Raw genomic sequence first — 22,016 nt, forward strand, 5'->3', positions numbered from 1 at the left:
ACTGGGTGACCTTGGGCCAGACACCATCTCTTACCCTAACCTACCTCACAGGGCTGTTGTGAGGATGAAATTGGGGGGGGGGGGACACCACCTTGAGATCCTTGGAAGATAAAGGTGGTATATAGATGGAATAAATGAATGATTTGTAGGGGTGGATGGTGACTCTGCAGTCCTCCAGGTGTTGCTAGACTCCAACTCCTATTAGCCCTAGCCAGCATGACCAGTGGTCAGGAATGATGGGATTTGAAGTCCAGCAACTTCTAGGATACCACAAGTTCCCTCGCCCATTCTCTAAAAGTACAATACTAGTTCTGCCTACCTGGAGTAAGCTCTATTGAACACAGTGGAAATTACTTCTGAGTAAACAAGCATAAAATTTGGCAGAATGTTAGGGTAGGGTGGAACAGCTCACTTGTTTTCAAAAGAGAAAGCGGAGGTTAAGGAAAACCAGCAGACTCAGAGAGGCAGACTTAAAATGTCAACTCCTACCGCCACCTCAAATACTCAACGCTGAAAGCTAGCAGAGGGGGCAAGTGAAGTGGTTTTCTTTCCTGGTCTTCCTTAACTCTCCAAATGCAATTTCCACTCCATTTTTCTGCCTTTTGCCACAAATCTCCAAAGAAAGCACAAGGAATGTGTGTTCCTGAAGGCGCCCTTTGAAGCTTGTTGCCCCTGGCAACTACTTGAGTAGCCTCTATTATTGAGTGAATGTCAATCCTCTTAGCTCTGATGTGGTCAGGGCAATTTGCTGATGACAAGGAGCAGTTTTGGAAGGCATCAGACTCTCACAAGGTGTGGAATCTACAGTATGGAGCAGGGGTAGGCAAACTAAGGCCCGGGGGCCCAATCCAGCCCAACCGCCTTCTAAATCCAGCCCGCGGACAGTCCGGGAATCAGCGTGTTTTTACATGAGTAGAATGTGTCCTTTTATTTAAAATGCATCTCTGGGTTATTTGTGGGACATAGGAATTCGTTCATTCCCCCCCTCCCCCCCAAGAAATATAGTCTGGCCCCATACAAGGTCTGAGGGACAGTGGGCCGGCCCCCTGTTGAAAAAGTTTGCTGACCCCTGGTATGGAGCATGCAGGATTGTATTTCCTTTGCCAAAAGAAATAGAATTGTGTGCCCTGCAAAAGAAACAAATTTGCTTCTATTTACTTGCCCCCTGATTCTGGTAGTTGTGCAGAAGAGCATTGCAGGGAACTGAGGCACAGCAACACAGTAAACCCTGCTTAGCCCACCCAACCCTTTTCTAGTTAATGAGATTTTTTGCAGTGCGGTCCTATGCATGTGTGTTCAGAAGTAAGTTCAGTGGCTCTTACTCCCAGGTAAGTGTGCATTGGTGTTTGATTATTATTATTTTGAATGGTAAAAACTGAAATTATCAATATGCAAGATGTCAGTCCAGTCCCATAATCTCAGTCTTGTTGTCCTCATCCTTACCACAAGTTCTCCACTTTTCATACACATCTTGTGAGTTCCAGCCACACTTCACAGTCCCTGATTAAACATTTGGATTCAAAATTCCAAAACTGGGAGAGGGGTGAAACATACCCAATTATTTATCTGTGGTAACTGTAGAGAGAGAGAGAGAGAGAGAGAGAGAGAGAAGTACATTAAAAAAATAATAACAGAAATTCACACTTTAATATTTCAGTTGCATAATTAGTGTATGTGTGCTTTCAGGAGGGGCCGGAACAGATAATATTCAGTTTCACTATCCCTGGTGCTGAAGGCAAAGCATGCTTTACCAAACAGACAACAGAGAAGGGCTGGTTTAATTGGGGACTGCAGTAGCTCCCAATCCCTTTTCATGCTTGGAAGGTTTGTTAAACCCAAGACAGTGAGAGAGATGATTAACTTTTCCTAATGAATTTTCTTAATTAGTACTTCTTTTTATTCCAAAAGCCAGAAAGAGATAGGAGCCAATTTTCATCTCCCTGGGTTGGGAGCCATGGTCGGGGTAGGGAAACAAAGAGATTGAAGCAGCTTGGTAGGAAGGACACCATTGTCTACTGCAGAAGCAAGTATAGGAGGGTTATGAGAGTGATTAATTCTGATACACCGCCAATGGCAACTCATATTACAATGGCACCTGATGGCCCTATTGTAAAAGACACTTTGAAAACCCGTATGGACAGTCCTTGTTTCAGAGAATTAGCAGTCTTAAAAGACAAAACAGAATAACCCAAGTGGTGAACTGGGGCCCAGACAAATTTAGGTTCTAATTTTTTTCTGGCAAAGAGAGCTGCTTTTCATTACAATTTAATCTCTGCTCTTCAAATTGTACAAGTAGCAAAAGCCACATATGGCTGTGAAGCTCCCTAGTGCCTTCTCATGATTCTAAACACAAGCAATTTGGTTCAGAATTCATTCATACCACAATATATTTCTTTCTGGTGGTAATTTTGGTTCAGGTTGCTTTAAAAGGGTCCCTGAGTAGTTGCCACCTAATTGCTAGGCATTCCAGAACTAAATGCCCTGTACCAGCAAAATTCTTGAACCCTGGGTACCCAGATGTTGTTGGACTACAATCCCATCATCCCCAGCCAGTTTAGACAGTGGTGAGGGATGATGGGAGTTGTAGTCCAACAACATCTCGGGACCCAAGGTTGAAGAAATTTGGTACCATGCTACCTGATGCTAAAAAAAAGTTTGGTTTCATCTGAAGCTGGGCTCATGGTTTTTACCTCAAAACAAACCACAAGTGGTCAGCCAAGAACAAACTTTGGTTACAGCTCATGGTTTGTCTGGAATGGGACAAGGTTCAGATGTAATGTAAAGCCAAACCATGACATAGTTTCAGTTAGCACAGCAGCAACAGGACCAGGGTAGCAGCGAAGCTGCTGTAATTTTTGATTTGTGTCCCCAAGTCCTAATTTGTTCACACCTAACCATGGTTTGACTTATCATTATGCATGATCTGGGCCATTTTATTTGCATTTTCTTGTTGATATTATATTTTAAAAATATTTCGGGATGTTGCCCAGAGAACTGGATGGTGTTAGGGACACCATAAACAAATAAATACAGGAATTCCAGGCTTAGGAAAGCCTAGTAGATGGCTGTCTAGCTTGTGTTTGAAGACTTCCAGCAAGGGAGAGCCTCCTCCCTCTGTAATTTTTCCATTGTCAAACTATCCATTCTGTTAAGAAGTTTCTCCTAATATTCCACTGAAATCTACTTTCCTGTGAAGTCTAGTAGACCTAGTCTTGCCCTCTGCCATGTGATAGCCCTTCAGATACTTGAAGAGTGCTATAATTCTTGCCTTCATTCTTCTCTTCTCCAGGCTAAACAAACATAGTTCCCTTGATTGTTTCTCGGAGGATTTGTTTCTATACCACAGACCATCTTCACTGCCTTCCTCTGAACCTATTCTGATGTTTTCATCTTAAAGTGCAGTACACAGAAGAAGACACTTCCATTAGGTCTTGGGATGGGAAAAAAAGAGAATAATCTGTTTCCCACTCATTCCCAATGTCTTCTCTACTTGCTCCCCATGTTATATTTATAGTCTAATTTTTAGGCTACAGTGAACTCTATAGCGATGATGTCTAAGGGGGAAGCGTCAATAATGAAAGTCCAAGTGTTTGTTTTTATCATCATTGCAGATGACAATGGTGAGTTGTTATTTGCAAACCATCTAAAATTAAGTCACATAATGTAACCATGCAGTGTTACTGACTACTGTCATATTCAGCTGCAGCTATAAGATTCCTTACTCAAGAGTAGTGTCTGGAACATCCAAGAGGTTTTCCCTTTTTCTGCAAGAGTTGCTCATTGAAAATGTAACAATGCGCACTTCCATTCCAAATTCATAGCCATAAATTAGAAAGAAATTTGAGATGAATCTGAATCTGCTACTAGAACTGAGAATTCTCAGATTGCAGATCATTGCTTTCATTATAAAATGTGCTTGCTTTTTTACTGCTTGCTACAATTGTTTGACAACTTTTACAAAATATGGTATGGTACGGTATTTAGGTTTAGCCTCTGAAATCTTAAAACTTGGTTCTTTTGTTGTTTAATATAATGAGTGAGGATCCATGTGCAGTCAAAATTCAGGGATCTAAAGTCACTGGTTCAAATTATACATTACAAGGGAAATAAGGGGTTCTCAATCCTGTTCCCATCCCAATAATGCTGTTGTGGAGGCTAAGAACCATCAGTGGATAGGCATGGGTGCTTAACCTTCCTCCACCCACTAATAAAAAGGTAAAGGAAAAGGACCCCTGACAGTTACAGTAAGTCCAGTTGCAGACAACTCTGGGGTTGCAGCGCTCATCTCGCTTTACTGACTGAGGTAGTCAGCATTTGTCTGCAGAGTTTTTCCGGGTCATGTGGCCAGCATGACTAAGCCGCTTCTGGCGTGCAACAGAACACTGAAACCAGAGCAGCGCACGGAAACGCCGTTTACCTTCCCACCGGAGCGATACCTATTTATCTACTTGCACTTTTTGGCATGCTTTCGAACTGCTAGGTTGGCAGGAGCTGGGGCCGAGCAACAGGAGCTCACCCAGTCGCGGGGATTCAAACAGCCAACCTTCTGATCAGCAAGCCCAAGAGGCTCAGTGGTTTAGACCACTGCGCCACCCGCATCCCTCCATCCACTAATAGTTCTCTGCAAATCCCACAGGGCAGCTTTAACCACCCCCAGATACTTGCACAGGAGAATTGCTGGATGCAGGAGGGGTTAAGAATCAGTCTTCTTGCTTGCTGATCCCTTCCCCTTAAGTGTGCCCTGCCACCTCTCCCCCCGCCCTGCTTTTTTGGCAAATGTGGGCTTGGGACATGGCATTTGCCCAAATATCAGCAGTTTGTCCCCTGGGGTTGACATTTTTGCACTAGTTACCTACCTCTCTCATAGATGCACGTGTAGTATGTATATACTCAGGTAGCTTTGCTGGCTTCCATTAATCTACCATGATGAATGTAGTGGTTGCTAGGAGAAGCCAGCCCTGCAGTGCAGTGATACCTTAGCAATAAAAATGTAGGAACCTCTCAGCCAGAAGGTGCCGGTCTGGTGCAAGAGATGCAGACTGAACAGCTGTGAGAGATGCAGATCATTATGATTGAGGAGACAGGGCCCCCATTATTATGAAAAGTGTTCGAGACCGTGAACAGGTTTTGAAGGGCTAGCTTGAAAGGCATTGTCCTAGTGAGCTACATGGAACTTGGTGATTAGTGCCTGCATTTGCAATCAATAAACTGGAGATGGGGAAAAGGAGGTGGAGGGAATTGTCTGCCATTGCAGGGATGTTGCTGTCATTTGTCAGATGCTTTCACAAAGAGACTTCAGCTCTGCACAGGTGTCCTGGATTCAAAACATTATTCAGCCAGCCCTGATTTCATTAGGAAAGGTGTGTGGTTGCCAGCACATCTCAGTTCTCTGGCAGTCTGAAGAGCATTAGAGAAACAAACTGTCTTTAATTAAATAAGGTAGGAACTTTCTGCTTATATCAGTGATGCTCCTGGGCTTTACCACTCATGGCTGTCTCTCGTGGGATATACGGAAGACAGCCTCAGGGAAGAGGAGGGTGCAGTGGGGACTTTGCATAGCCTAGAGAAGGTCTTGAGTTTGGAAGGATGGTTCCTTCTGAGGCAATCCCCAGGGTTATTTAATTAACTGTCAAGTTCTAATTAATTAATTGCACTGAGGTCGGCCAAATCCCTTCAAAAAGTTTTTAAAAAATATCCCAGGGCATTGCGCAAAAAAGCTAGAAATGGTTTTTTGTAAAACTGCACAGACATTTCACTAGTTAAAGTATTATCAGAAAAACTGTTTCTATACAATATAGAAACTATGTGCCAATATAAAAATAAAGCAAGTTTCAATATGCATTCTGGATATGCTATGGATGTTAAAGATGAAGCTGCATTTCCTGATCAGGTGGAGAGCCCCTGGTTTATTTGCTCCATACTGCAGAATGACTACAGGCTATAAGTGCAGTCCTTTACATGCCTACTAACAAGTAAGTCCCATTCATTACAATGGGGCTTACTCCAAGGAAAGTAGGTAGAGGATTGCAGCCTCAGCTGAGTCGCCATAAGGTAAGCACAGCAGTAGCCTCAGATTAACGGCCTATGCAAAGTGAAACATCTGGGTCGGGATGTAAAAAGAATCACAACATTTTGTCCAAATTTGGGATAAAAATCCATACAGTCTTTTGTTCTATGAAAGGTAAAACTCTGGCAACAGCTTTTCAAAACATTGCATTGCGCATCTGGTGTGTTATGGTGGTATATCCCTCCATTTGAGGACATGGTCATAGATGTGTGGATTCTTCAAATGTACTGCAAATGCCATTGCTGATATTAAACTCAAAATTCAGCATTCTGAGAGTCTCCTGAGAAAGAAAGAAAAATCTTGAAAAAAGCATATTTCTAGTCCTTAAGACTTCAAAGGTGATCTTGAAAATGTTTTGTGAAATCTCAAAACATACTGCAGGATCTCTGCAGTATTTCCAGTGGTCATGAGAGAGGGCTTACACACTCAGCGAAAACTATTTGCATTCTTCACATCTAACAGAAGCAATTATGCAAAATGTGCAAATATATGCAATTTGCATAATTTAAGCCAGTGGCAGAAGTCAGCTTTTGCTAATGCTATGGTTAGTGAAAGTGGCTACTGGATTCTTAACTCAAAACTGCCCAAACACACCCAACATTGTACTGAATAGCAAATGCCCAGAATTATGGATTTCTTCTCATCTGACTGGTACATAATAAATTAGCTCAGCACCACAGTATTAATCTGTAGCTATTCATATTTCTTCCAATGCTGAATATGGCAGCAAAAGATTTAACCCATTTGCTTAACTTTTATTTCTAAAAAGGAGGATTTTGCTGCATAGCTCAAGGTTCTGTTCTGCCTGTAGGGACTCTCTCCAGCCCAGTCCATTTCCTCATTTTGGAACCAAGCATGAAAAGGGAGGGTGCTGTCCTATCACACTCAGAATTATTCATTTCAAAACTTTGTTGTACAGAAATTAATTTTGTTTTCAGAAAAAGAAAGATGCTGCTTCAGTAGGAAAACAAGCAATCCAGAATCACGGTCAATGTATGTGGAATGAGAGGACATCAGAGTTTGTTGTTCTGTTGCCTGATCTGTAGCAATTAAAGAAACAGAATAAACACAGTCAAATTAAGAAAGGAGAACTGTTTCTGATAAATAGCACTACATCAGCAAGATTTTTTTCCAGTACGTCTGAGGAGCACATAAATCCAAGCAGACATTAGTTGTTGCATGTTTAGATGGAAGTAGCAGATGAAAGGAGAAATTGGATGCTGAACTTGTGATATTAGAGAGCTGACCCCACAAACTGCAATATTAGATAAGAGGACATGTAGATCATTAAGGAAATAAGAAGAAATAGATGTGCAAGAAAAAGTGATATTAGAATATGCCTCTCCAAACTTGGAGGAGGATTCATTGCCCCAAATGTTGGTATTTTGCTTCCTTCCCATTGCTCTTACATCCTACCTTCATTCTTTCATCAAAATACTGTTTTTTTTCTTCACATGGTGCCAAAAACCCTATTCTGCTTTGCTCCAATGTTTAGTTGGTATGGAAGTTTGTATTTTCTTGCATGTCCTTCCTTGTTCACTGTATCTTGTGCACTGTTTGTAACTGCTAAATTGCATCCCACTCTAATCATCTGAGTTGATAAAATATTAATTTTGTCCTGGTTTAGTGATTTAGTTTTGTGATGTATTATGTATTTAGTTTTTCTGTTGCTACCATTAGTTGCAATACAAACAAGTTACTAATTGGAATTTGTGAATCAACAGCAGTATATACAAGATTCGGAGATAAAAGGAATTTATAAGGTATTTAAAAACCTGTGATTTGCTTTCTGCTGGTTGTCAGGAATCAAAGCTTTTCAATCTGAAAAGGAGAGGTACTATTTAGAGTTGGGATGAAGGGGGAAAGGGACAAAAATGCTGACTGTTCTTAGATTCTGTAATGTCCTAGTTCACCAGCCAAGCTTCTTTATGTGACTTAAGAGTTGAATAATTGCTGTAAATGTGGCTGACATCAATGCTTGCATGGTAAAGGAAGGAGGGATTTTTTAAAATAGAAAGCCACAACAGAAATTAACACAATGAATCACAATTAAATCTCAAAATCCTCCACCTACCCCCATTCAAGTCGGATTTCTGTATAGCTGCTCTCTGACAATTGCAGTATTTTCAGAAAACAAGGGGATCAGTCCAGCCAAACATAGTTGCACTTCAGTTCACTGATTTCCAATGGCATATTTTCATTATTTACTTCGCTGGATTGAACCTCAAAATTAGACTAGTTTGGAATTTGTAACCAGAAGCCCTTTATCCTTCATGTCTTAGCTATTTATAGTGCCTATTCACATTAGGTCACATTTTGTTTGTTTTAAATGTAACTCATTTAAAGTACTGTGAGAAACTCACTATGGGTTTAACCACACTCACCTTTCACCCACTGTTTCCAGGCACGGTCTGCCATTTAAAGCACTGTATGCAAGTGCCCCCCCCCCCATTTTCTTCTTTCTTTTTACTCTGGAGCTTTCTCTGCAAAAACCTGCTCTTTAAAGCTGAATCAGTGCAAGCAGCAATCCATGGAAAAACCTGAATTGACATTTGCTCCGATTCAGCTTAAAAGAGTGAGTTTTCGAACGGAAAGCTTGGGGCAAAAGGCAAACAAAGCGAAACAAAAACAAAAACAATGCTCAGACACAGAGTTTTAAATCACGGACCTCTTGCCACACTATAAGAGCAGGGCAAAAGGTCAGTGTGGATAAGCCCTGACTAAAGAGTGACTTAACTGCACGATCGTATACATGCCTTTCTGCTCAGATGTAAGCCCATTGGGTTCAGTGGGTCTTCTTTTTTTTTTTTATAAGATATTTATTAAGATTTTCAGAAAATTACAATATAAAAATGAAAAAGAAAAAAAGATACAAAGTTACAATATAAAAAAGAAAAAGAAAAAGAAAATACAAAATAAAAATGATTAAAAACCACTCAATTTTTCCATTACTTATTTTTCCTTAGCTTGTTTCCTGGACCTCCTCATACCTCCCTTTTTTGTATTCCAGTTCAATTTGTTGGTTCAGCAAATCCTTACCCTATTTATTTATCCTAATCTTTGGTCTTAAAATAGTAACGTTAGATTTTTACCTATTAACAACCCATTTTTCATATTCCCTTAAAGCATTACAGCTGGAAACCACTTAATTTCTATCCAACATCATTCTAACATTCATTAATTTTACAAGTCCTTATATCTTATCCAGACATTAAACAATGCTTTCCTGACAATATGGTTTTTAAATGCTTTATGTGCTTTGACCTTATCATACCACAGATATGCATGCCATCCAAATACATTGTTAAAACTTTCTAGATCCAAAATGTCAGTGTTTTCAAGAAGCAACCATTCTTTCAACCAGCAAAAAGCTGCTGATTCATAGTAAAGTTTAAAGTCTGGCAGGGCAAATCCACCTCTTTCCTTTGCATCTGTTAATATTTTAAATTTTATTCTAGGCTTCTTGCGCTGCCAGACAAATCTAGAAATATCTCTCTGCCACCTCTTGAAACACTCCATTTTGTCCACAATTTGCAATGTTTGAAACAAAAACAACATTCTAGGCAATACATTCATTTTTACCGCAGCAATACGGCCCAGCAGTGAAAGCTTCAAATTTGACCAAATTTCTAAATCTTTTTTCACTTCAGCCCAGCATTTTTCATAGTTGTCTTTAAATAAATTCCCATTTTTTGCAGTCATGTTAATCCCCAAGTATTTAACTTTCTTAACCACTGTTAAACCTGTCTCATTCTGAAACCTCTCTCTCTCCATTGGTGTTAAATTTTTCTCTAAAACCTTAGTCTTTAACTTATTCAATTTAAATCCTGCAACTTGACCAAATTCTTGAATCAGTTCTAAAACTCTTTTAGTACTAGATTCTGGCTCCTGTAACGTCAATACTAAGTCATCTGCAAATGCTCTCAATTTGTACTGTTTGGCTCCGACCTGTATACCTTTAACCAACCGGTCCTTTCTAATCATATTCAGCAGAACCTCCAGGACCGATATAAAAAGCAATGGGGAAATTGGGCAACCTTGTCTTGTCCCTTTTTCTATCCTAAATTCTTCCATCACCACATTATTTACTATTAGTTTAGCCTTTTGTTCTGAATAAATTGCACTTATACCGTTTTCAAAACCTTGGCCTACCCCCATCCCCTGTAGGTTCTTCTTCATAAAACTCCAAGAGATATTATCAAAAGCTTTCTCTGCGTCCACAAATATCAAAACTGCTTTAGTATTTATGTTCACTTCTAGTTTTTCCAAAATATCAATTATATTCCTCAAATTATCGGACAAGTGTCTTCCCGGGAGAAAGCCCGCTTGGTCTTTATAAATCTCTTCCATCAATACTTTTTTCAATCTCTTGGCCAAAATGTCTGCAAAAATTTTGTAATCCACATTAAGTAACGATATGGGGCGGTAGTTCTTAAGCTGAGTCTTTTCAGTCTCTGTCTTCGGTATAAGTGTAATGTACGCCTCTTTCCACGACTCTGGTGCCCTTTTCCCTTCCAATATTTCATTGCAGACTTCCTTTAAAGGTTGTAATAACCACTCTTTCAAAGATCTATAATATCTAAAAGTCAGCCCATCCGGTCCTGGAGATTTGCCTAATTGCATGTTTTGAATGGCACCTTCTACTTCCTGTTCAGATATTTTATAGTTCAACATTAGTTTACTTTCTTGGGAGATTTTTTTGTAATCCATTTGTCTTCAGAAATCGGTCTATGTCCATTTCTTTCTGTGGCCCTTGTGTATATAGTTGTTTAAAATACCTCTGGAAACAGTTTCTAATCTCAGTTGGGTTGTGTATATTCTTTCCTTCCACTTCTAAATTTGTGATAGTGTTTAATTTTTGTCTTTTTTTCATTTGCCAGGCCAGCAATTTCCCACATTTGTTAGCAGATTCAAATGTTTTTTGTCTCATTTGTTTGATTTTCCATTCTATTTCCTGGTTCATCATTTCCATATATTGTACTTGATATAACTTTATTTCTCTCAAAATCTCCTGCGACTTTGGTTTTGCTCTCAATTTCTTTTCACTTTCTTTTATTTTCCCCAAAATTTTGTCTTTCTTCTCATTTTGACTTCTCTTCTTTATTGCATTCTGTTGTATCAGAAACCCTCTCATGACAGCTTTGCTTGCATCCCAGATTACTCTTTTTTCTACATTAGTGTTCATATTTATTTCAAAATAGTCTCTCAAGGTTTTTTGGGCCTTTTTATACACTTCTTCATCTCTGTCATTCATCCTCCATCTGAAGGAGCCAGTTGATATTAGTTTCATTTTTTTTAAAAAGATATTTATTAAAGATACATGAAAGTACAGAATAGAGAAAAAGTATAAAGTTTTAAGATATAACAAAAACAGTAAAAAATAAGAAAAAAAAACATACAAAATAAAACAGTTAAAAACACAATAATGTTCCATAACCTATCTTCCTTACTCTTATTTCCCCGGACCTCCTCATACCTCCCTTCTTTGTATTCCAATTCAATTTGTTGGTTCAGCAAATCCTTACCATTAATCTTTTACCCAATTGTTAACCTTTTTTCCCCCATGTCTCTTAAAGCATTACAGCTAAAAACCTCTTAGTTTCTATCCAACATCCTTCTAAAGTTCCTTAATTTTGCAATATTTCTGTAAATAGTCCTTAAATTTCTTCCAGTCTTCTTTCACCGACTCTTCTCCCTGGTCTCGGATTCTGCCAGTCATTTCCGCCAGTTCCATGTAGTCAATCACCTTCATTTGCCATTCCTCCAAAGTGGGTAGATCTTGTGTCTTCCAATACTTTGCGATAAGTATTCTTGCTGCTGTTGTAGCATACATGAAAAAGGTTCTGTCCTTCTTTGGCACCAGTTGGCCGACAATGCCCAAGAGAAAGGCCTCTGGTTTCTTCAGAAAGGTATATTTAAATACCTTTTTCAGTTCATTATATATCATTTCCCAGAAAGCCTTAATCTTTGGGCACGTCCACCAAAGGTGAAAGAATGTACCTTCAGTTTCTTTACATTTCCAACATTTATTATCGGGCAAATGATAAATTTTTGCAAGCTTGACTGGGGTCATGTACCACCTGTATATCATTTTCATAATATTCTCTCTTAAGGCATTACATGCCGTAAACTTCATACCTGTGGTCCATAACTGTTCCCAGTCAGCAAACATAATATTATGGCCAACATCTTGTGCCCATTTAATCATAGCAGATTTCACCGTTTCATGCTGAGTATTCCATTTCAACAGCAAGTTATACATTCTTGACAAATTTTTAGTTTTGGGTTCTAACAATTCTGTTTCTAATTTTGACTTTTCCTCTTGGAAGCCTATTTTCTTATCCAAATTATATGCCTCCATTATCTGATAGTAGTGGAGCCAATCTCTCACTTTATTTTTTAATTTTTCAAAACTCTGCAATCTCAATTTATCTCCTTCTTGCTCCAAAATTTCCCAATATGTCGGCCATTTGGCCTCCATATTGAGCCTTTTCAGAGCTTTTGCTTCCATTGGTGACAGCCACCTTGGGGTTTTATTTTCCAATAAGTCTTTGTATCTTATCCAGACATTAAACAATGCTTTCCTAACAATATGATTTTTGAATGCTTTGTGTGCTTTGACCTTATCATACCATAAATATGCATGCCATCCAAATACATTGTTAAAACCTTCTAAATCCAAAATGTCTGTGTTTTCAAGAAGTAGCCATTCTTTCAGCCAGCAAAAAGCTGCTGATTCATAATAAAGTTTAAGGTCTGGCAGGGCAAATCCACCTCTTTCCTTGGCGTCAGTTAATATCTTAAATTTTATTCTGGGCTTCTTGCCCTGCCAGACAAATCTAGAAATATCTCTCTGCCACTTCTTGAAACAGTCCATCTTATCTATAATTTGTAATGTCTGAAACAAAAACAACATTCTAGGCAATACATTCATCTTTATCACAGCAATACGGCCCAGCAACGAGAGTTTCAAACTTGACCAAATTTCTAAATCTTTTTTCACTTCCGTCCAACATTTTTCGTAATTATCTTTAAATAAATTCCCGTTTTTGGCTGTCATATTAATCCCCAAGTATTTCACTTTCTTTACCACATTCAATCCTGTCTCATTCTGAAACCTCTCTTTCAACAGTTGATATTAGTTTCAACTCCATCCTTACAGCTTTATGGTTGGAGCAGGTTTTTGGGCAGATTTCCACTTTCTTTATCTTTGGTGCCATTCCTCTAGTTACCCATATTTGGTCAATTCTAGTCCATGTCATCTTGGCTTCAGAAAAGAAGGTTCCCTCTCTTCCCAAGTGGTTCTTTGTTCTCCAAGTATCAACTAAGTCCAAATTATCTGTCATCTCGAAGAATGTTTTCGGTAGTCTACCATCCTTGGTAACTACCTGTCTTTGTGCCTTATCCATGTTTGTAGATACTACTCCATTCATATCCCCCATCAAAATCAGATTATAGTCCAAATAGTCCATTAAGGTCTCATGCAACTTTTTAAAGAATTCAGATTTCCCCTCATTCGGTGCATAAATTCCTACTATCAAAAATTTCTCTCCTTGAACTTGAATTTCAATTGCCAGAAATCTTTCTTGGTCGTCTTTAAAAATAAATTTCGGTAATAGTCTCTCCTTTGCATAAATCACAACTCCTCTTTTTTTAACTTTGTCAGATGAAATAAACTCCTGTCCCAATCTCTTGTTAATCAGTAGTTTCCTGTGTAACCTTGTTACATGTGTTTCTTGTAGACAAATCAAGTCCAATTGTTCCTTTTTTAGTAAATGAAAAACACTTTTTCTCTTCCGAGGGGAATTTAGACCATTACAATTCCAGCTTAACAGTTGCAGAGCCATGATGGGGTTACTTCGCTTTACCTCCAACCGCGCCAAGTGTCTGTTCTTGTTCTATCAGTGGTGTCACTTTCTCTGGACCATGCAATCCAAAAGATAAGTTTGCTATATCTAGTATTCCTTTTTCCAGTGCTTTTGGCTCTTCTCCGGATTCCACTTCTTTCTGTAGATCTTCTCCGTGATCCTTCAGAAACCTATCTTTGTCATTGACTGATCTTATTTTTATCTTTCTTCCTTTATATTTAAAGGACAGGCCTTGAGGGAATTCCCACCTAAAGATGATTCTATTTCTTCTCAACAGGGCAACCAGATCTCCGTAGTTGAGCCTTAAGTCCAAAAGGTGTTTTGGAATGTCCTTGAATATCTCCACACTTGAGTCGTAAATTTCTAAAGTTTTTTGGTAATGCAGATTCAAGATTTTGTCTCTCTCCTCTTTTGTTCGAAGGGTAATCAAGCAGTCTCTCACCTTGTTCCTCCTTCCTCCTCTTCCAAGTCTAAATGCACTCACTATCTTAAATTCTTCCTTCCCCAAATCCTGTTGCCAGAAATCTGCAAATTCCTGCGTAAGAAAATCAGCCAAATTATCTTTCTCACGTTCTGGTACAGCCCTGATTCTTAAATTTCTTTGTTTCTCCTTCAATTCAATCATAGACAACGTCAAACCGTGGTCCTCAAGTTGCTTATATATCGGTGGTATCTTCTCTTGAGTAGCAGTTGCTATATCTTTTACTTCTTCAGCTGTCTTTCGGGTCGAAGCAGATTCCTGTAGTAATTTTTCAATAGACTCTGTGTTGGTATTCACCTTCTGTCCCAAGTTATTAATGCTTGTAGTATTCTGGTCAATTTTAACTGATGCTTGGGCTACTTGTTTATTTGTTTCAGCTACTTGTTTAGCTAAATTTTCCAGAGATTCATTAATTTTTCCAAGTGCCTGAGCCAAAACGTCTTCGGATGACATAACTTTTGGTTTAACTTGCAGAGGTGCAGCCCCTGGTGTTCCAGATGGTCCAGAAGGACCAGATGTTGAAGCCCTTCGCTGCAACGCAGTATCTGTCCGATAGAGTCTGCCAGACCTAGTAGTTTTTTCCTGCGTCAACTCTAACTTTCCTCTTCTATCTGCCATAACACTCCCATGAGAGTCCAAGGTCGATCCCACGGCTGGAATTTGTTTTTAAATGGAAAATTCCTCTAGCCCAGTTGTTATTGTAACAATGTAAAGCCTCCTCTAGGGGGACACAGTAACAGCCAAAACTTGCAACTTTAAAAAAGGAAAATAATCCTTATAAGTCCCCCAGTTCACATAAAAACAACAGTTTCAGTTGCACTTAATCAGTTACTTTAAAGCCAGGAGAAGTTCAGAAACACTGTATCTCTTTTGCAGAGTTAGCTGTCAAAAGTCCTCTGCTTACCGATAGACTTTCCACAGAGCGGCATTCCTTATCTCAGGGCAGTCCGTTCCCAGGTTTTAGGCGGTGGATTTTAGCTTCCTTCTCCCCTTTTTTTGCAGATAAATACAGTTCAAACCTTTCCCCCCTCCTCTCCTGCAAACCGGAGGGGAGATCGCTTTCCTGATGTTGAGATTTAAATCTTTTTTCAAGCGTCGCTTACAGTCTCTTTGCTTTGATCTATTTACAAGAAAGGAAGGCAGACTTCCTGTTTATACCTTCCCGCTTCGGTGCCGAATTAGCTTGTTTTCCCCTTTAAATCCAATTTAATCCTACTCACGGGTAGTTGCTTTCAAAGTCAAATTGTCCCAGGAAAAAGTCAGCGCTCTCCGATAATGGCTATGCGGCTTCACTCCGCGGAAGAAGCAGTCGACTCTCAGCACCGCGCCTTTCACCCCGTCTCGCTCCAGAGCCCTTAAAAGGGTCCCTTCGCAATTTGGGGGGTCGCAAAAGGTGCCCGCCGAGTCCCCACGTTCACAGGCTTCACCCGCCTGTGATTTTTAAAGGGCCCCCGCTTCGCCGCAGCGGTCAGACCCGATCCCGCGGAGCTGGTCCCTCAGAAACTCAGAGGGAGTCCACCATTACCGATGGCGCCAACCCAGAAGTCCTTGGGTTCAGTGGGTCTTCGTCCCAGGTAAGTGTATATAGCGTTGGAGAATAATACACTGTTGCAGAACTTTCTAAGTCATGGCTACCATCTGCACACAGTGCTCTCTGGCTACTGCGTTCCTTGCTGCTTAAAGGGAGCAAGTAGTCTTGTCAAATCTTCTTGTTGTAGCAGGGCCCATGGTAGGGAGGAGAAACACTTCCAGACAGAGTAACATAGGCCAACCTTCCCTAGCCTGGTGCCCTCCGGATGATCTGGAGTACAAGTCCCATCAGCCCCAGCTAGCATTGCCCTGGTTGGGGCTGATAGCATTTGTGGTCCCAAACACCTAGAGAGCACTAGGCTTGGGAAGGCTGGCCTTGGCTACCTGGTGCCAGTGCCTATGTTCCTATTAGCCTGGAAGGGAAAGGAAGAGGAGGGAAGTTGCCTAAGGCCTCACCATGACCTCTGACTGTCAACTGCCTTATTCATATCTAGGGGGAATTGAGAGAATAGATTTGTGTGGGGGGCTGCTCAAGGCAGTACAATCCCTGTGGGCATGAATGGGGCAGAAAGACATTCATTGGAGCTGGGGTTATGCTGAGCAGCAGGTAGATTCATGACCTGTCATGCTCAGTCCCATCAGCAACCGTACTGCAGCATTCTGCACTACTAACCGCAGGGTGTGTACTCCCTCCCACCTGTAGCCCCCTTCTGAAATTAGTTCCAAAGTGCTGGGGAACCTTGTTGTAGATATGCTGCGCATGAGTATCCAGTCACTAGCTCCTTAATGTTCTATCTCACAACTTATCACTTTTGAGAGGAATGAAGAACTCAGACAGATCTAGAAAGAAGCAAAGGCCCTCTGTCCCTTGGTAGAGCTCAGCTCGGGGCTTTGCCCTGAGAATGCATACCTACTGTGTTGGCTCAGCCCAGGCTTTGGGGGGGGGCCTTGGGGATGGGCAAGCTGGCAGGGGGAAGGGGATTTGGGAACCGAGGTTAGCAGCAAAGGGGGCATCTGGTGTCCACTGTAGAAGAAATGCTAGATTTAGGGCCGTGCGGGTGGTTCCCCTACACAGGGCGTTGAGCCAAGGGAGTGCAAAATTGAGAAGATCCGTAATTGAGAAGATCCATTTGGGGGCATCAGATTTTGGCCTCACACAGGGCACCATATTATGAAATATGATCAAAGTCTGCCCCTGGTGGAAGCATGGTGAATAACTCTGTTCCACTGTCCAAAAGGCTGCTGAGAATTTTGGAGTAATCATAGCCAACTGTGAGCCAACTGTGTGACCCATCACACATTCCCCTTGCTTGCTGTCTGAAGTTTTGCTGTCTATTATTGCTAGAGAAGAAGCAGGAAATCTTAAAACACAGGGCTTCCTCTTGTTGGCTGGATGCCCAGCTCTCCAGAACAACAGAACAAAAATATTGTACATTTGCATAGAGACTGGCTAAGATTGCCTACTTGAAAGGGGAGGGGGCATCCAACTAGTTAATTTTCAAAAACCTAATTAGAATTCAATAGACATTCCCCACCAGATTATATTCATTTGAAGTTGGTTGATATTTGGGGCCTGCCCTGCTTCACAAAAGGTTTTTTACAAAGCCCTAGTCCTTGAAAATCCCAAACCAGTGATTCACATCCCTCCTTCAGTTCCCAGCTAATCCTCCAGCTTTTCCAGGTTTTAACGTGAATAAAGCCTCTAAAAGGCCAGCAAATAGGAAAAGATATTTGACAGTAATCCCTTCATTCCCAAGGGCCAGTCTTCTCATATTACAGGTTATTAAAAACAAAATCCAAGCAGCAAGCCTCCCCCCAAAAAATCTCAAAGACAAGAAAGATTGAAGTCACTCAGCTTCCACTGAGAGCCAGAACTCCCCAGACAGCCTGACTAGGAGAATTAAAACACAAAAACATTGCAGGAAGTTAGGAGGTTTTAGTTTTGCTGGCGGTATTACCTGCTGAGTACCCAAGAAATAATAGTCTAAAAGTTTCTGGCCTGTGAGATGAATGAAAGGTTTGGGTAATCATGTTTCCTTTACATTTGACATTTCAAATGTTTGTCTTTAAAATTAATTTATATACACACTTTGTAGAAAATTGATTAAATGTACTGGATTATTGGTTAGGGTGGTTTTAATTAGTAAAAGTTTGTCACCAGCATGGAAGTGTTGTCAAGAGACTCTCAAGTAATGATATGGAGAATCTTGTTAATTGATTATGAAGAGAAAGAGCAGCGCTTCCCTCTCTCTTTTGGAAGTCCTTTGGTGGTGGTGCTTGTTTTGTTTATTTTTGTTTTAACTGGTTTTCAATCTCTGCTTTTATATAAATTTAATATACCCCCTTTTTGAATGTAGTAATGAAAGGAATGTCAAAAATTGGGGAAGACCACAGAGTCCCGATGTTTATTCTACGTACTAGTTGCATCTTCCATTTTTTCATTCCTTCAGTGGAAATGAATTTCAGAGTAGTAGCCTTGTTAGGCTGCTGTAGTGGAACAAAAACAAAAAACTCAATATGTTAATCTGTAGCCACCAGCAATTCTCTCTCTCCCCCCCCCCCCTTCTATCCAGTGTGTTAACCGTTGAGAAGATGTTCTAAAGTGAGGAGTATACTTTTGCCACACCACGTCCACACATGATGCTGATCTGCAGTGACCTGGAAGTTTCTTTCCTCCGTTTACAGGTCAAAGAATGTGTCAGCCACACAACACTGCACTGACCGAAAACAGTTGTGCCCCTCCTGATGGTGACAATACCATGCTGGGCTTTTGGAGGGAGTGCTTCCAGCATCATGCTCAGGCTGAGATTGTCTAGCAAGCAGTCACACTTGGCAACTTGCAAAAATTAGATTGAGAGTCTTTAGAAATCAATAGAAATACTTGCAGTAACTTTAACAGCTAGACTTGGAACAACTCACTATATTTCTGGAGACTGTAACAGTTCTAAAGGAGTCGGATTTTTGCTGCAGAAAGTAACTCCATTCAGCTGTGTCTGTAGGACTATTGCTGTTGTTTTTGCTGTTAACAGTGCCCAGTACACTGTTTAGCACACTGAACAGATACATTCCTTGCCTAGCTCCTGGAATTTCATGTGGAGTATCAGATCAAGCAAGAAACCTGATTCAGCATTCACATACTCTTTGTGATTTTAATACGCATTTTGCAAAAAAAATAAAATGTGAACCTCTTTAGAGCAGCAGCAGAAGGAGACACAGAGGGGCCTTGCCCCACACTGAATGGAGAAATTTCCCCTCTAGTAGGGTTGCGGCTTCCAAGCAAGTTCTTCAGATGCCTTCATCCAAGACATGCATTATAGCACAGTTCTCTTTCACACATGTACACACAAACAAACACACATTTTTTAAGGCTCCAGACTGATGTCATATCTTAATGGTATATAAATGCAATCAAATTTCTATTGGGAATAACTTTTAAGTTTGCCCCTCTCTATCCAGAACAGTTGTAATTGCATATCACAATCTATCTAGCAGTCACTAATACTGTCTTTAGTGCCTAAAGTGTCCTCACTCCTCCACTGCACTGCAAATCAGAAACTCTACTAAGAGTAGCAATTAAAATTACTGTTGAGTAGAGGCTAAGCTGCTGTGATTGGGTGAAGAAGAAAGAATGCTCCAAGTGTATTTTAGTGCCCTTCAAGAGTTCTATTTCTGAATTTAATTCTGCAAACGGGTAATAACTTGCATTGGTACTTTTGGAAAAGAATGATCAGTGCTGTGCAGGGAAAACATCATGGGCAAATATGCTTTAGTTCTTTAAAGGTATGATTCACAGTCTATTGACTTCCAGCGCACAGGCTCTAAGGAAAAATAGACTGAACAGAAAGACTTCAAGGGTGCTACCATAGCTGATATCAAACTGGGGTGGCTAACATTATGTCCAACTTTTAATTAATCCATTATGTGGCATCTAAATGTGTGCTGTACTTCTGACCTGTGGCACAGATAGTCAGTTGCACTGGTCTGTGAACCCATTCCTTGAAACCAGGAGACATGGCTTAAATCCTATTATACCCTCTAAAGAGACTGCAAGGATATTCCTACAATATAAATCCAATTACTCCCCAATGACTCACCCTCAGGGGATGAAGAATAAATCCTATTACACTCACACACAAAAATTGTTCACTGATTCCCAAGAGACAGACAGCAGCTATCCTACCATAAAGTGATAGCGTCTGTACAGTGTGTATATCCCATTACTTTATGGAGACAGTTCAGACTTAATTGCAGGACCGAAGACATAAATTCTAGCCCAAAAGGAGTGAAGCTGTACAAGGTGCAGTAAATGACTACTTACAAAAGTGGATTTGAGGCTGATTTCTTGGGGTTTGTGGGCCATTCCTTAGCAACCTACAAACACAGCTGAATGAAGTCACTTGCTACAGCATCAGACAGGCACCTTCAGGACACCGTTATCATTTCCTAAATTATACTGAGTTGTTTGGCTGTGAGTCTTTCCACCGACTTCTCTGAGTCCTGGATCTAATCCTTAAAAGTGCCAAAACCATCTCATGCCCTGGTGATTCTTAGGTCTTAGCCTAGAAGAGCGTAAACCAGCATAAAACAACCCACAGCTGGCTTGGTATCTGAAAATCCAGCCAAGAACAAAATGCATTCCATGCTTAATGTATAATTGCATGTGAAATAGTCCAACTCTGTGAATGTACATTTGCACTTTCAAATCCTAGGTATAACTGGAAATATCCAGTGTTGCATCAGCAGATGTGACAGTACAGTACTTCCCCTTCCTCTCCCTGCCCCCCAGATCTGCTCCATGGAGTTTCCCAATCCTGTATAAGAGATGTGGGGGCATGTGGGGAACTGTAATGGGGCAGAGAGGCTAAGGGAAGTCTCATTGCTCCAATGGGATGACACTGTTTGAATGTCAGCTGATGTATTATGAAAATATATAATGTAGATGATAGGAAACATACAAAAAGAAGCGTAAGTGGTCATTGACCGACACAGTGTATTTGGATTTTCTTGCTGTGCTCATACTTTGATTTTCTTTAAAATGCTAGAATTCTCATGTGCTCATAAATTTGTATGTTAATCTACCAGCTTCGAAGCATACATTTTAATATACACCACTGTCAATAAAGCTAGACTGAAAAATTAAGTTGGCATTCCTACTTAAAATATAATCAATCCTATAAACCAGAATAATACTTGACCTTCCAAAAAAGCTCTACTTCGAAGCATACATTTTAATATACGCCACTGTCAATAAAGCTAGACTGAAAAATTAAATTGGCATTCCTACTTAAAATATAATCAATCCTATAAACCAGAATAATACTTGAACTTCCAAAAAAGCTCTACCATTTGATCTACAGAAGCAATTGTTGATCTTCTTTAATTCCTGCAACTAGAGAGAGACTTTTTATACATTCATCAGGAAATGAAACATACAGGCTGAGAAACTGAAGAGCTTCTGCTCCTCATTGGACTTGACTACCCTACCTTTGAAAGCTTTATTCAGATAAAGTAATAGCTCATTTGTTGTTGTCATTATCATCATCACCATCATTTGTCATGCAGAGCAAGGCTGCAAGTTAGTAATTTGACTTTTTCAGCCCCTTACAAAGGTATTCACTTGCAAGTAGGTTGACTGAACTGGCTCATCAATGAGGAACTTGCCCTTTAGTCTTATAGATTGTAATAGCACTGAAGTCTACCATGTTTTGGACTTAATTCTTCAGTTCCATTTGGATTTTGTCTCGTGGCAGCTGCAAAAATCACTGTGTATGGTAGGAAAAACTATAAAGGGAAAAGAGAACCTGTTGGCTTCACAAAGCAGGGACTGGACATCACTGAACATCATCACCTGTATATCACGTTTCATGGTCCTTTACATTCAAATGTTTTAATAATTTGCTTCTTCTTACAAACTGTGCATTTTAGCTTATTTGTGCTATCCTGTTCTTCGCCGTAGTCCAAATAAGTTTATGAGTAAGAGCACCGCAGGCAGCAAGACCTTTGTCCAAAGGGTGTTTTGTTTGTTTTTAAGCAGCAGTTCCCACTCTTGAAGAAAAAAATGTCTTTTCTC

General features: G+C 40.2%; 1 long non-coding RNA gene across 1 annotated transcript in view; it reads left to right on the top strand.

Annotated features, from left to right (window-relative positions):
• Window positions 1-561: 561 nt before the first annotated feature.
• LOC308471417 overlaps window positions 562-22,016 on the top strand; it is a 36,851-nt gene continuing 15,396 nt past the window's right edge. Inside the window, exon 1 of the long non-coding RNA XR_013982944.1 lies at window positions 562-792. This is a non-coding gene — a long non-coding RNA (uncharacterized lncRNA). The remainder of the gene's footprint in view (window positions 793-22,016) is intronic.

The sequence above is a fragment of the Podarcis pityusensis genome, assembly GCF_964106645.2.
Source record: "Podarcis pityusensis genome assembly, chromosome: 2".
In the NCBI taxonomy this organism is placed as follows: domain Eukaryota; kingdom Metazoa; phylum Chordata; class Lepidosauria; order Squamata; family Lacertidae; genus Podarcis; species Podarcis pityusensis.